Consider the following 16,739-nt stretch of genomic DNA (forward strand, 5'->3'; position numbering starts at 1 on the left):
TTGACTCTGACATGGTGGTTGGCGGGTGGAATTTTAACTCTCCCAGCTGGGTCAGAACGGAGTTAAAATGGAAGGGCTCCATTCCCGCTCCGTTCCCACTGATGTCGGATTTTAACGCCGCTGGTTTTGGCAGAAATGAGGTGCCAGCCAACCAGGCAGGAGGGTGCCTCATCTATAAACGCTATCATGTGAATAGAACCCCGATGGCATCTTAGCCAAGGCCTAAGAGGGGAAGCCGCCATGGTTTTCTTGCCCAACTGAAGCAGGTCAGCAGTTGGCAGGAAGGACGAACAAGCCCTCCTGGTAAGTGAAAAACTTTCCTTTGCGGGGCCAGGAGGAGCAGGAGTGCTGCTGCAGGCTCTACATGGAAAGTCTCAGCCTCCCTTACCACGGACTCACCCCACCCCACCCCACCCCTTACCTCTCTCGGGACCCAACCAAACCTCCCCCCTCCCCACCACTTTACTGGAAAACAGGCAGGTGGCCAAGAGCCGCCCGATCTATTATTGCCAGCAACTGCTCTGCGTCCTCTTCCTGCCCGGTCTGGGCTGGCTGCATTTAAATGGGGATCGCCGGCTAAAATTGCCGTGGCCTCTTGCTGCCTCGGGTGGGTGGGAAATTAATTCGCCTGAGTGGGTTTCCGGCGGGAAACCCACTCTGCGTTAAAATCCATCCCGGGGTGTCCAAAATGGGACCGTTCTCCCTTCCCCAGCACTAACATCCCTCAAGTTGATTAACACAAAAAGACACACATTTACACAAAAAGTTCTAATAAAAAGCATTTGCATGGCAGCGAGTGAGTCTGGTTGCCTGAGCAGAGACTGATAAATTGCTGCACTATTCCAAATGAAAGACAACCAACAACTTGCATTTATATAGCGCCTTTAATGTAGAAAAACGTCGCAAGGTGCTTCACAGGAGAGTTACCAAACAAAATTTACCACACAGCCACATAAGAAGATAGTAGGACAAGTGACTAAAAGCTTGGTCATAGATGTAGGTTTTAAGGAGCGTCTTAAAGGAAGAGAGTGAAATAGAGAGGAGTAGGGAGGGAATACAGAGCTTAGGGCCTAGACATTTCAAAGCACTTCACGTACAATTAATCACTTTGAAGTGCAGTTGTCGTTGTTGCATGCTGAAATGAGGCAGCCATGTTGCATGCAACAATGTCCACAGACATTAGCAGCATGGAGGACCAGTTAATCTGCTTTTGTTGGTGTTGGTTGAGGGAGGAATGTTGACCAAGACACAGGGAAAGCAGAAACTGGTGTCAGTCTGGTTCTGGCACTACATTGTGAGGGATAAAATTGCTCCAATCTCAACAACAACAACTTGCATTTATTTAGCACCTTTAACATAGTAAAACATCCCAAGGCACTTCACAAGAGCGTTATTAGACAAAATGTGACACCGAGCCACTTAAGGAGATATTAGGACAGGCTTGGTCACAGTGGTAGGTTTTAAGAAGCGACTTAAACAAGGTGAGAGGTAGACAAGCAGAGAGATTTAGGAAGGGAATATCAGAGCTTAGGGCCTAGGCAGCTGAAGGCACGGCTATCAATGGTGGAGTGAAAGAAATTGGGGATGCGCAAGAGAGCAGAATTGGAGGAACGCAGAGGGTTGTGGGGCTGGAGGAGGTTACAGAGATAGGGAGGGGTGAGGGCATGGAGGGATTTGAACACAGGGATGAGAATTTAAAAATCATGGCGTTGTCGGACTGGGAGTCAATGTAGGCCAGCAAATGCAGGGGTGACGGGTGAGCGGGACTTGGTGCGAGTTAGGATACATGCAGCAGAGTTTTGGATGAGCACAAGTTTATGGAGATTTGTTTCTTTTGTACTCGTGTCGTTGAATTCTGTACTTTTACATGGGTCCCTGAGGGTTGACAGAAGTGCTCAAGTTTCGGACCAAACCCAGTGCATGCCAAGTATAACAAGCTGGGGATTACTAAATTGACACTGCTTAAATGCCATTCCACAAGCTTGCCATTGATATCATTCTGTTCATACGTTGTACCAATGGCATGACTTAAATTGACACTTCCCAAAAGCTCTTGTTTACACTTTATCCAGAGGATAAGTTAATCTTATAAAGAAATAAATACACCCTTGGTACAGATAGGAAGTTAATCAGTGAGGTGGGGATGAGCTGCAGAAAAGATTAAATACAATAAGAAAACAGACAAACAATGAAGGGAAGAGAAGAATAAACAGACTGATGCCCTTATCTGAATAGACTGGAGAAGTTGGGGTTGTTCTCCTTAGAGCAGAGAAGGTTAAGAGGAAATTTGATAGAAATGTTTAAAATCACGAAGAGGTTAGATTAAGTAAATTAAGAGAAACTGTTCCCATTGGTGGAAGGGTCAAGAACCAGAGGACACAGATTTAGGGTGATTGGCAAAAGAACTAAAGGCGACATGAGAAAAAACTTTTTTACGCAGCAAGTAGTTATGATCTGGAATGGACTGCCTGAAAGGGTGGTGGAGCCAGATTCAGTCGTGGCTTTCGAAAAGAAATTGGATAAATACTTGAAGGGAAAAAAATCTGCAGGGCTATGGAGAAAGAACAGGGGAATGGGACTAACTAGATTGCTCTTACAAAGAGCCAGCTTGGGCTCGATGGGCCGAATGGCCTCCTTCTGTGCTATAATGATTCTATGATTCCAAGAACAGGATCAAAGGCTATTTGGAAAAAAAATACATGTACATAGGAACATAAGAACAGGAGTAGCCCATTTAGCCCCTCGAGCTTGTTTTGCCATTCAATGAGATCATGGATGATCTGTGACCTAACTTAGCCCCATATCCCTTAACACCTTTGGCTAACAAAAATCTATCAATCTCAGATATAAAATTAAGAATTGAACTTGCATCAACTGTCGTTTGTGGAACAGAGTTCCAAACTTCTACCACCCTTTGTGTGTAGAAGTGTTTCCTAACTTCACTCCTGAAAGTCCTGGCTCTAATTTTTAGGCCATGTCCCCTAGTCCTAGACTCCCCAACCAGCGGAGATAGTTCCTCTCTATCTACCCTATCAGTTCCCCTTAATATCTTGAAAACTTCGATCAAATCACCTCTTAATCTTCTAAATTCCAGGGAATACAACCCTAATTTGTGTAATCTCGCCTTGTAATTTAACCCCTGGAATCCAGGTATCGTTATCAAATACTCTATTCTGTTTCCATTCGTGGTCTCATCAGCCTGTTCAGGTGAACATTAAACATCTCATCACACTGTTCAAAGGAGAGCATCCGATCAGCTCAGCCAATTACAGCGGAAATGCACCAACTGATCATTCAGCTTGTCGCTGTTTCTGGGACGATACTGGTGGAGAATGACAAGATGACAACAATCACTGCACTTCAAAGTAATTTGCTGGTGCGAAGTGCTTTGAGATGTGTCAGCATGGTGAAGTGCTATTGAAATGAAATATTTTCTTCGGCTGCAGTTATTATTTGGAAAATCTGGGTGAAATGTTGCAGCAGTTTACTTTGTGTTGGAAGGTCCACCTGCCAGTATTCAGCTCCCTCAGGAAGACTTGGCCAGAAGTTGCTTTGGTGTGCAGTCTTGTTGAATCTGGACAGAAACTCGCCAACCTTCGCCCACAGCTAATAGGCAAGTGGGATTTTCCATTCCTGATCTGCTTACTGGTGATGGCTTGGTGATTTATAATCTTTATTAAGTGTTATTTCAAATCTGCCAAAATAAGTCAAACTCAAAGCAGGCCATTTCTATGAGCGAGATGACACCTCCACATGGTGGAATTCACATCACTTCCCAGACTTTATTTTTCAAAACAAATTCAGCTTCTAGCCACACGATCATAAAGCAAAGCAAATACCTCAACACTGGTGATGATTTTCATGCACCCTTTCACTCACATGAATGACCCATTCACCTTGCACAGCTTGGGTCTTTTCTATCTGCGAAAGAACTATCTTACAGCTCCCCGAAAGGCTCCATGGCAAAATGCAGCACAGTGCGTAGCACTAAGCCATACAATCAGGTGCACTTCTGGGTCTAACCTGGGTCTGCTTATCTCAGCTCAACCTGCAGTCAGGCTCTACCATTGGCCTCAATGACCTGAGCTGAGAAGGGGGAAGATCAGCTCAGGTTCCTACTCCTGATTACTATCCAGCAGCTTCCACTAGAAAGTGCACATGTGGACTTATTACAACAACAGCTTGCATTTATATAGCACCTTTAACATAGAAAAATGTTCCATGGTGCTTCACAGACATGTAATTAAAAATAAACAAATGGACTCAGAGCCAACGGAGGACATATTTGGAGGAATGACCAAAAGCTTGGTCAAAGAGGGAGGTTTTAAGAAGGGAAGAGAGGGAGGAGGAGAGGCGGAGGGGTTTAGGGAGGGAATTCTAGTGTGGGGTCTAGGTGAGGAATGCACAAGAGGCCTGAATCGGAGCAACCAAGAGTTTGAGGGAGGGGGTTGAAGGGCTAGAGGAGACTACTGAGAAAGAGAAGGGTGAGGCCATGAAGGGATTTAAACAGAAGGATGAGAAGTTTGAATTTGAGACGTTGGGGGACTGAGAGCCAATGTAGGTCAGCGAGCACACGAGCAATGAATGACCAGGACTTGGGCCAGGCAGCAGAGTTTTGGATGAGCTGAAGCTTACGGAGGGTGGAGAATGGGAGGCTGGCCGGGAGAGCATTGGAATAGTCGAGTTTGAAGATGACAAAGACATGGATGAGGGTTTCAGCAGCAGATGGGCTGAGTTAGGGGCAAAGGCGGGCAATATTATGAAGGTGGAAGTAGGCAGTCTTTGTGATGGAGAGGATATTGGGCTCGGAAGATCAACTCGGGGTTAAATAGGACGTCGAGGTAGCAAACAGACTGGTTCGGCCTGAGACAGTCGCCGGGGAGGAGAATGGAATTGGTTGCAAGGATGTGTAGTTTGTGGTGGAGACCGAAAAAGATGGTGTTGATTTTAAGCCTGAAAGAGTTTCAGGTGGTTGGGGGTTCGGGTAAGAACCCGAAATGAACTCGATGGCCTAAGTTTGAGGTTCAGGGTATTTTAACTCCTGGGCCTCATCTACATTCCCTCAGCATTGCACTGGATGATGTGTTCAAGTTTTAGGAGTGGGGCTTGAAGCCACAATCTTCTGACTCATAGGAGAGATTGTGCCACGGCTGACAAAATCTATGAGCTCCTTGCACTTGTAGGGGAGATGAGGATGAAGCAAGTGTGAGAGGGGTTTAAGGAGATGGTTGGTAGAAAGATGGGGCATAACCTTAAAATTAGAGCTATCCAGTTCAAGGGTGATGTCAGGAAGCACTTCTTCACACAAAGGAAATCTGGAACTTTCTTGCCCCTCAATAAAGCTATTGAAATTTTCAAAACCGAGTTTGATAGATTTTTGCTAGGCAAGGGTATTAAGGGTTACGGAACCAAGGCGGATAAATGGAGTTAAAATACAGATCAGCCATGATCTAATTGAATGGTGGAACAGGCTCGAGGGGCTGAATGGCCTATTCCTGATCTGATAGTCCTAGCTAGAGGTTATCTTTGCTGTCCACGATGATCCTGGAGCAGTGGGCGGCTTTGGCAGAGGAGAGCGAGGACTTAGAGTGAAAACATCATCGGGCCTCGCTGTGGCGAAAGCCCCGGCCAGATAGCCTGTAGCCACTCCCTGGCTGGGTGCTCACCTGTAGAATGGCCACTCGGGCAAGGTACCAGAAGGTAGCTGGTAGCTGTGCAACAAAATCGTAGCTCAAACCAATGCATTTATGAGACGGGGGGGGGGGGGGGGGGGAGAAAAATCAGCGGAAGATCAACGAAACCAAGGCGGGTAAATGGAGTTGAGGTACAGATCAGCCATGATCCAATTGAATGGCAGAACAGGCTTGAGGGGCTGAATGGCCTACTCCTGTTCCTATGTTCCTAAATCAGTGGAAACAATCGGGGCCCAAGGAATCTCCACACCCACACCAGTATATTTCTTCTTTGAGTCTTAAAATCTAAGTTTCAACTCATTTAACCATCATTCATGCACAGCATTTTTAACATCCTGCGATTGGGGAAGCTTTTCAATTTTTAATGTGACTTATACTTGTGCGATAAAAATGCATTAAAAGAAACAGAAAATACAGAGCTGGTCTCAATGAGGATAAATTTTTAAAGAACGCTCAAAAAATTGCAATTAAAAGACCAGAAAAATGAATTTGTCTCCGCTCGCAATGTTGAGAGACCGCCCGCCTGACGAGTGTGAGTGGAGGATACTCCCGTTTACTTCGGATGGAGGGTCTGATGGACGGACGTAAAAGGGCGAGGAGATACGGGCGTAATTTACGCCCGAAGTCTCGTGATCTTTTAAGCTTTGTCTTCGGTTTGCGCCCAGATCGCGGGCGACTCCGGGCGTGAATGCGGAAGAAATTGCAGGAGAAGGTGAAAAGAAAATGCAGGGAGCCTGGCATCCCCCCACCGCCCAGCAAATAAAGTGCTTCGGATCTTAACAATCTCATGCAAATCACAAGTATTACTGCTACAGGTAATAGGTGATGAACGACAGGTTTGTGTTCTGGAAAGTGTAAAAGAAAATCATTACAGTACAGGTTATAGCGCAGGAGCTGTTCTATTTAAAATTATAATTAAATAATGTGCAATTCAACTTTTAAAAGAATAATTGGTGCAACTCATAACACGGAGCATTGCTAACCAATGACTATCAGACCAGTGAAAGGTGACTCAAAATCTTTGTATCAATTTTACTGCCTCTGTAGCTTGTTAGAATAAATTGGTAGAATAAATTGAACTGAGAATTGAATAATTACTAAAATCACATGAAAATTCATTAACTTGCCCCTTTGGAAAGTCAAAAGAAAAATCTCCCTCGCGCACACGTGGAAATTGTTTGCTAAACCAGTTAAGCAAATTAAGGTTAAACAAAAACCTCAGAGTCTGTTGCATAAAAAGGCCGGCTTTTGGAAGACCCACCATGAAAATCCCCATCTGTGCCCAGTAGAGACTTTGAACTTAAGGCTCTCCGGTCTGTTAATGAATGAAGACTGAGCTATTTTTTTTCACACTGCTCGAGTCTATTTTTCAAGCAGGCAATAAACAGACATGTCACGGCTGGTCGTGCAGAACGTCTTGGCAGATAGAAAGCTGCTCTGGAGCAGTTGTAAAGAGCCCGTAAAGAGAGCAATTACTAGACTTAGCCCCCCTTTCATGTTCAATTGTTAATGATTGACTGGTTTAAATCTGAGTTACAGTTTGATGGAGCCATAAGCAGATAACCTGAGCTGGTGATCACATCTGACAGGACTGTGGAAAAACAATTTTTTTTTTGTTAAATGTGAAAAAACCTACAGTTCATATCAGACAATGTCTTTATATACAGTAGTTTTCAATCTGTTATAGTTGCCACATCCAGACCTCGCTGGCATATTATTGGAGGCGAACATTGGCACATTGCTGTATTGTTTCCTTCTCTACTCTGCTCTGCAGAGCCAAGCCCTCAGGACCAAACTGAGAACTTGAAGTGACCTAGATAGTGCCAGTTGGAGTCTTGTGTTGATTATATTCTATCGGAATCTGTGAAGGCTGTTGGTGCTTTGAATTCACCTTGTTTACATTGCGGAGCAGGACTCGGAGAAGAGCTGAAACAGATGTGTGCGTGCAGTCATCACGACTTGAAGTTTCGGCCTGCCTTCCTTTCGAACATGGGATGTCCGCATTGCTGGACTGCACAAGTGCTGAAGAAAATCTGATGTTCATGTCCATGTTGCCAGAAACACCAGTGTCACTTTGTTTATGTTGCAGTGCTCCTTCTGATTGCAACAGTATAATATAAATGCAGAATTACCTACCCAACTGTGGGTCAATCAGCCCCATTAAGTTCAAAAGACCCTGATCATTTTTCTTCCCAAAAAACAAATTGATGACATGCATGTATGAATGTTCCTCTTCATTTGAGTAATTCCATTTTTGTTGCTATTCTTCCAGAGTGACACTAGTGGTGGACAAAAGTCTCACTCTGCACGTTCCTTGTCACTTTCATTATTCTACGAGTAATTTCCCAGTGTCACAGTGAGCACTATCTGTCTTCCACAGCTACTGCCATAATAGCACCCAAGGTATGATACTTTTGTGACATTTTGAATATCTGATGGTTTATTAAGCGCTGTACCTCCAATCCCTGCTGGTTTATTGGGGACTATACCTCCAAACCCTGCAAGTTTATTGGGGATTGTACCTCCAATCCCTGCTGGTTTATTGGGGACTATACCTCCAAACCCTGCTGCTTTATTGGGGATTGTAACTCCAATCCCTGCTGGTTTATTGGGGACTATACCTCCAAACCCTGCTGGGCTATAGGGGACTGTAACTCCAATCCCTGGTGGTTTATTGGGGACCGTACCTCCAATCCCTGCTGGTTTATTGGGGACCGTACCTCCAATCCCTGCTGGTTTATTGGGGACCGTACCTCCAATCCCTGCTGGGTTATTGGGGACCGTACCTCCAATCCCTGCTGGGTTATTGGGGACCGTACCTCCAATCCCTGCTGGGTTATTGGGGACCGTACCTCCAATCCCTGCTGGGTTATTGGGGACCGTACCTCCAATCCCTGCTGGGTTATTGGGGACCGTACCTCCAATCCCTGCCGGTTTATTGGGGACCGTACCTCCAATCCCTGCCGGGTTATTGGGGACCGTACCTCCAATCCCTGCCGGGTTATTGGGGACCGTACCTCCAATCCCTGCTGGGTTATTGGGGACCGTACCTCCAATCCCTGCACGTTTATTGGGGACCGTACCTCCAATCCCTGCCGGTTTATTGGGGACCGTACCTCCAATCCCTGCTGGGTTATTGGGGACCGTACCTCCAATCCCTGCTGGTTTATTGGGGACCGTACCTCCAATCCCTGCTGGTTTATTGGGGACCGTACCTCCAATCCCTGCTGGGTTATTGGGGACCGTACCTCCAATCCCTGCTGGGTTATTGGGGACCGTACCTCCAATCCCTGCACGTTTATTGGGGACCGTACCTCCAATCCCTGCCGGTTTATTGGGGACCGTACCTCCAATCCCTGCTGGGTTATTGGGGACCGTACCTCCAATCCCTGCTGGTTTATTGGGGACCGTACCTCCAATCCCTGCTGGGTTATTGGGGACCGTACCTCCAATCCCTGCCGGGTTATTGGGGACCGTACCTCCAATCCCTGCCGGGTTATTGGGGACCGTACCTCCAATCCCTGCTGGTTTATTGGGGACCGTACCTCCAATCCCTGCTGGGTTATTGGGGACCGTACCTCCAATCCCTGCTGGTTTATTGGGGACCATACCTCCAATCCCTGCTGGTTTATCGGGGACCGTACCTCCAATCCCTGCTGGGTTATTGGGGACTGTACCTCCAATCCCTGCACGTTTATTGGGGACTGCCTCGGAGTACGTTCCTGTTTATTGGAATCTGCACCACCAATACATGCTGGCTCATTGAGGATGGTACCTCCTGTCCTTGCTGGTTGATTAAGACTGCTCCTCCAATCTCCGCTGATGGCAGACAAGAATAAATTTACACTATTTGGAAGTCTGGACTAGATTGCCTCAGATCCCCGTTAGTGCAGAAGGAAAGAAATGCAAATCTTATCTGTAGTAACTGCACGTATGATCTGTGGAGGTAAGCAGGTGGTAAGATAAACAAATTTGTGGCTTAGCATTGACTATACCCAGTCAGTAAACTTATGTGTATGGTTTAATATCCATGGTATGGTTTTGGCTTCAGGCATCTGGCAAACCCACAATTTGTTCCTTTTGAAATTGAAGTCTACTTATAATGAATGCTCAGCCTTACTGTTCTCATTCTTTGTTCAGTCTGGTGTTGGTAAATATTGGCACGACTATTCCAGACTCAGGTAGAGTTTAATAAGCCCTTACTGGCACTGATACAGGTCTCTGATTCAGAGCAAACACCACCTAATAAGTAAAAAAGATGGACAGGCACCTGATAATCGCCAGGTCTCAGCCAGCCAGTGATAGGGAACTTACTACCCAAGAAAAATGGTGATGAGTTTGGGCCTCAGCCTTGAGGGAGCGCTGCTCTGTCGAGGATCCCCTCTTTTGAATGGGATAGTAAAACAAGACCCCCACCTGCCCTTTTAAAAGATCCCACGGCACGATTCGAAGAAGAGCAATGGAGTTCTCCTGGTGTCCTGGCCAACATTCATCCCTAAACCAGCCACTGGTCATTTGTCTCACTGTTGTTTGTGCGCAAATTGGCTGCCATGTTTGCCTATGTTATAACAGTGACTACACTTCAAAAGTACTTGATTGGCTGTGAAGTACTTTGGGACATCCTGAGGTATGATATAAATACAACTTTCGGTCTTGAATGTATGGAAAATCGGACATTTTTCCTTTTAGTCATTCCTTATTCGCAGCACCCTGGTAATTCGATACATCCAGAGCCTGGAACAGGAAAATCAGGTCTTTCTCTCCTTTTTTCCAACTCTGGTGGGCTGCTGTCCTCTGAGCCTCGGTCCTTCATCCAGTTTCTCACGATAAAAAATTAATTTGCTGTGAGTGCACAAATTCCGACTGTTATTTCATGGGAATTGTGGATTTCTACTTGATAAACTTCTCTTATATGCTGCAAATGTTAATCCTTTGGTGAGGGTATCATTATATGCCGATGACACAGTGCATGTTGCTATGGTACCCATCAGCGTAACCAAGATCCCAGAAGAACACAACAGAAACCTCACAAAGTCCACAGAATATAAAACACATGGATGTACAGGAGAGATTTTAACATTTCCACATTGGGGGTTCTGGTCTCTGTAATAAAACAGTGAGAGCAAAGCAAAAGCACTTTATTCAACCGTCCAAACCCCAGGAGCCTAATACAGCCTTGAACGCACTTCCAAACATCTTTTATATTTTATAGCATACACAGCGGAAGGCAAGAGGAAACACAGAGGCAACTAGAAAGGAAAATTTGACAGAATCCATTCCACGCATCAGAAAACAGTGAATGCTTGCAGACAGTTTCAGATATCGGACAGTTCTTGTGCCTGGTCTAAACATCATTTCGAGGTATCTTCCAATTTGGAAAGCCTCACTAAGACATTTGTGCAGTTCTGTCTGTTTGTGAGTCTGCTAGAAATTAAGGTTCAGTCCCCCACACAAATCATAGAATCACACAGCACAGTAGGAGGCCATTCGGCCCATCGTGCCTGTGCCGGCTCTTTGAAGGAGCTATCCAATTAGTCTCACATCCCCACACGTTCCCCACAGCGCTGCAAATGTTTCTTTTTCAAATATTTATCCAATTACCTTTAGAAAGTTACTACTGAATCTGCTTCCACCACCCTTTCAGGCAGTGCATTCCAGATCATAACAACTCGCTGCTTAAAATAAATTCTCCTCACCTCCCACTGGTTCTCTTGCCAATTATCTTAAATCTGCACCCCCTGGTTGCGGACCCTCCCGCCAGTGGAAACAGTTTCTCCCCATTTCTACTCTATCTGATTTTGAACATCTCGATTAATTCTCCCCTTAACATTCTCTGCTGTTAAGGAGAACAATCCCAGCTTCTCCAGTCTCTCCGCGAGAGTTATTTTGAATTAACCTGGGTAAAGAAAGATTGACCAACTCGCCATCCCCCTCCCTCCGAACATGGTAGATTAATCGTCCACCAAACAGTTTCCTTAAAACAATATTCAAGAGAATTGTCTTTCATCTCCTTTTACAAATCTGCCTTGAGTCACACATTATGGGGGTAATTTTAACTTTGGGCAATATCGGATTAGCTGCCCATTATACATCTCTCCCCATTTCCCTTTCCATTTAAATCATTAGAAGGGAAAATTGGGTGAGGTGTATAACAACTTGCATTTATATAGTGTCTTTAACGTAGTAAAGATGGCCCAAAGCGCAGGAACGTTATCAGACAAAATTTGCCACCAAGCCACATAGAGATATTAGGACAGATGACCAAAAGCTTGGTCAAAGAGATAGGTTTTAATGGGCAGCTGTTCCGACATTGCTGGCTTTACACTGTCGCTAAAAGTTAAAATTACCCCTTAAATCCATATATGTAAACGTGTGAACTGCTCTTGAAACCCCGGACAATGCTGCTGCCTTTGAGGTTTCCAGACTGGCCCAGAGTGAATCATCCGCTGATACACCTTACCTATCCCCCCCCCTGCCCCCTTCAGAAAATCCCGGCCTCTGCTTGGCCCATCCCCAGTGCGGAGGGCAGCAATACGCGGAATTCACTCTGCAAGCACTCAAATACCGCAAACCTGTGCTGCATTATTTTTAAATACTTCAAAAAAATATATATGTAGTCAATTGATCTCAGCTCACAGGATAGTGGAGGGGGGGACAGGGGCACCGTGATTGACTTTGGTGCCTCTGGGCTGCAGAGGGGGGGGAAAAAAAATCAACCAGAGCTTCCCATTCCTGTGAGCTATGTGCAAGGACTCCAGTGGGAAAGTCCACAAGTGAGGATGTCAGGGGAAGGGCCAGGTGGGAGTTAGGTGCCGAAGCCCCACATGGTTGAATAGCCTGCCAACACTCATGGGTCAGGAATCAGGGTGGCTCAGATGATTTTAACCCTTGGGCCTCATTTGGATACCCCCCCCCCGAATCCACCACCAACCCTCCTGAAACTGACTCCCGCCTGAAGCCGTCGGGGGTGTCGTCAGCGCCAGCGGGCAAAGAGCGGAAAGTTGACGGCGGGTCAGGCCTCCCACCAGGGCCCCACCGAAAACGATCCCCTCGGCAAGGTAAGTGAGGAAGGAGGGGGATTGGGAACTTTCACAGTTTTTTTTGGGGGGGGGAATGGGGCCCCAAGGTATCCTTGCAGGGCCCGGAGAGGAACACTCATGCTCCTCCTAGCTCACAAAGATTGCGTATAAAAATTATGTTTTAACCAAACTTACCTTGGCCTCTTCTGGCCACTCCAGCAAAGGACTTCCGCCATGGTTGAGATGTCTGGGGTTGTTGGGGGGGGGGGTGGGAGGTCTGGCCCGTACAGGATTTTAACTTTTAACCCACTCCCCCACATACCATTCTCGCTGGGCGATGGGGGTTAAAAAATCAACCCCTCATCATCCCAGCTCACAAATGGAGAATGAGCTCTTGCTCAATGCTGGAGGGTGCTCAATGCTGGAGGGTCCTTACTTTGGTAGGAGTCAATGCCTTAAGAAAGGAAGTACATTTATTTTTTATAAAAAAGGGGAGTATCTCCCTCAAGAGATTTAAAGAAAAACAAATGCAAGTACCAAAACAGTAAGTAGACATATTTAGTGCCCCTATAAAATGTCAATGAAAGCTTTTAAAAACAAGATCCATTGCCGTTCTTGAAAGGCTTTTTTTAAATTTAAGGCTGTCACTCTCCTCTGGGTGCTGTGAAGTTACATTTGAAGTTTACTGAGGGGGGGATTTTTTTTTTCTCAAACAAGTTTTTCTGAACGTCTTTGCTGGGGTACATCTGGCGCATGTGTTCTCCATTAAAAGAATGGCACACTTGAGAAGGTTTTACTGATTGCATGATAATAAAATATAACCCAGTGTGAACCTATCTATGGGCCAGTGCCACGACGATGGAAGGCACACTACTGAGGCGTATAAAATGTAAAAAAAAGTTGGCAAGTGGGCTAGAAGGGGATGTTTTCTCAATCTGATTCTTTCTACATCTGAGACTGTGCTTAATAAAACTCACATGCTCCAGCCCTGCCGTATTATCACAGAAAACCATTAAGATCAACTGAGACACAAATAACCAATGCAATTATGCCGGAGTACATAACAACCAAGGACACAACACCAGCCAGCGCATGTAGTTTCTCATTTGAATTAACACTCGGCCCTTTTCAATCACTTAAATGGACGTGCAATGTGCTGCCTCCCTTTCAGTGACTGGCTTTGACCAGGCAGTCGGCTTTTAGAGGGAGGAAAAAAACAAAGAAACATTTTACTGCCTGGTGCTATTACTTGCAGATGGCTCATTTAAATAAGACTAATCATAGAATCATACAGCACAGGAGGCCATTCGACCCATCCTGCCTGTGCCGGCTCTTTGAAGGAATTATCCAATTATTCCCACTTACCTGCGCTTTCCCCATAGCCCTGCAATTTTTTCATTTTTAAGTAGAGATCCAATTCCATTTTGAACGTTACTATTGAAACTGCTTCCACCGTCCCTTCAGCCAGTGCATTCCAGATCATAACATGCTGCGTTAAAAAATTATTCTCATCTATTCCTCTGGTTCTTTTGCTAATTGTCTTAAATCTGTGTCCTCTGGTTACTGACCCTTCTGCCAGTGGAAACAGTTTCTCCTTATTTACTCCATCAAAACCCTTCATCTAATGACATCCCTGAGCACACTGGGGTCCATTTTAAGTCCCAGGCGGGAACGCGGCCTAGCGAGCAGCCAGCCAGTCTGGGAGTGGCAGCGGGAAGGCCCGTCCGATTTTAACGACCGGGACCTCATCGGCATCCCGTTGGCCGACTTCCCGAAAAAGAACGGTCTGGAAGTCAGCGGGAAGCAGCTTCCGGCCAGTTAAAATTAAGGCAGCAGCAGCCGCCACTGGGGACTAGAGGGAACAGTTCCTGTCACTCGGGGGGGGGGGGGGGGGAGGGATGTCCGACAGGGATCGCAGTCGGGGGAGGAAAGCCCGGGGCAGGGAGAGGCCCAAGATTTCCACGTGAGGCTCGCAAGGATACTTAATAAAAATATCTTTCAAAACTTACTTCTCTGGGGCTCTTCTGGCCCTGAATCCACTTCCTGACAGCTTTGGCCTGTTGGGGAAGCCATTACTGCTCAGGCCTGGGGTTAATATTGCAGTTGGGCCCCGATGATGTCATCGGAGTCCGATCTGTATATTTAAAGAAGGATCCTGCTGGGGTTGCAATTGAAAATTGGGAAGTCAGTGGGCACACTCCCTGCCCCTGTCCATTTTAACTGCCCTCCTGCCCGGTTTCCACCAATCCAGTGGGGAGGTTAAATTTCCCTCCTTCGAGTCAATATTGTATAAATAATCTTGGACTCGTATGAACACAGAGGTTCACCACACAAGGTCAGTACCAGAGACTTAGTGCTGAGGCTCATCATTAAAAAAAACAAATCTAATAAAAAGAAGATATTAATTTTCAATCACTTATAGTAAAGGGAAAAGTAATAGCAACCAAATCTATTAAACCCCTTTGGACTACCAGCTGGATCAAACCACAGACTGTTTATAATGGGTTTGAAACATGATAATACAGTAATTTAAACAAGAAATTGTGGAAGTCAGTTGCTTGTTTCACACTATTTAAAGAGCTTGGCAAACTGTCACGTTCAAATACGTGACACAACGACAGGAACCTTGGTGAACTGCGTTGTTTCATTGAAGCCCAGGCTCACCGCATTGTAAAGGCACGCGTTTATTCTGCTCTTTATTTTCCTCTCTCTTTGAACAAAAAGGTTCTTCAAATGTTTTTTCGTGAAGATGGAGCCTTTGAAGTGAACTTTTCTTTCAGAAAATACACTGAAGCAAGAAGGCATTATCCTCCCCATCGGCTCGGTAGGCCAATGTACCTCTTTAAATGGTGTGGTACTGATTCACACACATCGAGAAGAACCAGGTTCAAGTCTTCATTCGAGGGATAATGGGCACTAAAATCAGCATTAGTCACTGGGTTATGGAGCCGAAAATAAAGTAGCCGGGTTTCCTGTTCCCATTACTGGAAAGTGCACACCTATGGACGTGGGGTGGGAATGGGATGGGGCTCGGCTGTGATGCTCTCCTTATGTTCAAATGGGCTGCTGACACTCACTGTCTAAGTTTACATATGAAGAATGGCCACTTAGGCGTGTTTCTGAAGGACTGCTACTGTCCATGGAATTGTACCATGGGGTTGACAAGGTTGCAAACCAAACAAATCACCAACGAACGAGTAACACTGTGCTTTTCTCCCAAAACTAGACTGACACTCCAGTCCAGAACTGAGGGAGTGCCGCATTGTCAGAGGTACCAACCTTTGGGTGAGATGAGAAGTGGATGTTAGAGATCCCACGGTGTTATCTGAAGACCGACAAGATATTTTTCTGGCATCCTGGCCAACATTCTCCCTCAACCAAAATCAAATTAACTGGTCATTCATTCCAATGCAATGTGTGGGATCTTGCTGTGGGCAAAATGGCTGCCATGTTACCTACAAAACAATAATAACTGCAAATGTGATTCATTCCACATGAAGCACTTTGGGACATTTCTGGAAGATGTGAAAAGTTCTCTGTATAATGTAATTTGTTTCTTCTTTTCTCTCTGCGCCTTTGGTTGATTCTTAATTTTTAATTTCTTTTTCTGCATTCTTGTTGCATCGCTGGTCAGTTGGAGTTTGTCCAACCCTGGTTACTATATCAGAGCTGCATTCTGTTCCTTTTCCATTATCTGCTTTCAATGAGTGAAAAGTTTGTTTATGAGGTATTCAAGTAAAATCCTACTCACCAAGCAATGAATGGTTTGGGATGCATTCTTTCAGTACTGTACCAAAAGGGGCACAAATTATGGCACTTGTATGGAAAAGACCATTTATACAAGTGATATATTCCACATAAAAAGGGGAGCTATAAAGTGCACGTTTAATGAGGACAGGGTCCACCTTGGCTGTGATTCTCCCATGATCATACAGTCAGTCAACACAAACTTTTTAGACTTACACGTGAAGAAGTCACCCAGATAAGGTGCCAATGGGTGCTTGGTGCCCGTGAGACTTTAGTCCAG

The 16,739-nt window shown here is 45.5% G+C and overlaps 1 long non-coding RNA gene across 1 annotated transcript in view; it reads left to right on the top strand.

The window, feature by feature from the left end:
- Positions 1–16,439, top strand: part of LOC137333377 (uncharacterized) — a 48,598-nt gene extending 32,159 nt beyond the window's left edge. Inside the window, exon 3 of the long non-coding RNA XR_010965885.1 lies at positions 15,939–16,439. This is a non-coding gene — a long non-coding RNA (uncharacterized lncRNA). The remainder of the gene's footprint in view (positions 1–15,938) is intronic.
- The last annotated feature ends 300 nt before the right edge of the window (positions 16,440–16,739 follow it).

The sequence above is a fragment of the Heptranchias perlo genome, chromosome 16 (assembly GCF_035084215.1).
Source record: "Heptranchias perlo isolate sHepPer1 chromosome 16, sHepPer1.hap1, whole genome shotgun sequence".
Classification (NCBI taxonomy): domain Eukaryota; kingdom Metazoa; phylum Chordata; class Chondrichthyes; order Hexanchiformes; family Hexanchidae; genus Heptranchias; species Heptranchias perlo.